Here is an 879-nt window from a genome sequence, read left to right on the forward strand (position 1 = left end):
AAGGAAGCTGGAATCCAATATCTAATGGCCGATTTTTAGCGAGTCCACACGCCAGGGTGGTCGGGGTCCAATGCAGCCCCGGCCAGGCCCAGGCCCCTTGGACTGGGCCACAGGAGGACACGGAGGAGGGTCCCGGCCCCCACGAAGCGGTGCCGGCAGTTCTCCACGGGCTTGGGCGTTTTCCAGAGGTAGGAGATGGAGGGGACTGATTTCTTCAGCGCCCCCCAAACCACGCCACCCCACCCCACCCATGGGACACATCCCCAGAGAGAGACGCCCCATACACTGGCTGTGCCCCAGCCCTGGCCCGGGGGAATAGGCGGCAGCCCACCCACAGGGCGAGGGGGGGGCGCAGCTGAAAGGGGTTGTGGGGGAGGGCGGCCCCTGCCTGGGGTCAAAGGGCGAGCGTCCCGCGCGTGCGCAGTCAGCGGCAGCGACGCGCTGGGGGTGGGCAGCGGGTAGGTGAAGGAGGCCGGGCGAGGAGACGAGGGGGGCTGGGAGGGCTCCACCTTGGCGAGTCCAGCCGTGGAGGCGCATCTTGTGTGAGTGTGAGTGAGTGTGAGTGTGTGTGTGTGTGTAGAGAGAGACAGCCCCCCACCCCGCCCCGCCCCGCCCATCACCCCCGTCCCTGGGAGCCCGCGGGACCCGGCCGGCGAACTCAACCGGCCCGGCCCGGCGCGGGGCCTGGGGCGGGAGGCGGCGGCGGGGAAGCCCAGAGAGGCTCGGCTTCTCGAGCGGGGCAGGGGCGCCCTCCGCCGCCGTCTAGGGCCACACCACCCTGAACGCCCCCGATCTCGTCTGGTCTCGGAAGCTAAGCAGGGTCGGGCCTGGTTAGTACTTGGATGGGAGACCGCCTGGGAATACCGGGTGCCACAGGCT

General features: G+C 69.9%; 1 non-coding gene across 1 annotated transcript; it reads left to right on the forward strand.

Annotated features, from left to right (window-relative positions):
* Positions 1-760: 760 nt before the first annotated feature.
* LOC142861551 (5S ribosomal RNA) lies at positions 761-879 on the forward strand. Its single transcript, XR_012912775.1, has one exon. It is a non-coding gene; the product is annotated as a 5S ribosomal RNA (ribosomal RNA).

This window comes from Microcebus murinus, chromosome 16, assembly GCF_040939455.1.
Source record: "Microcebus murinus isolate Inina chromosome 16, M.murinus_Inina_mat1.0, whole genome shotgun sequence".
Classification (NCBI taxonomy): Eukaryota; Metazoa; Chordata; class Mammalia; order Primates; family Cheirogaleidae; genus Microcebus; species Microcebus murinus.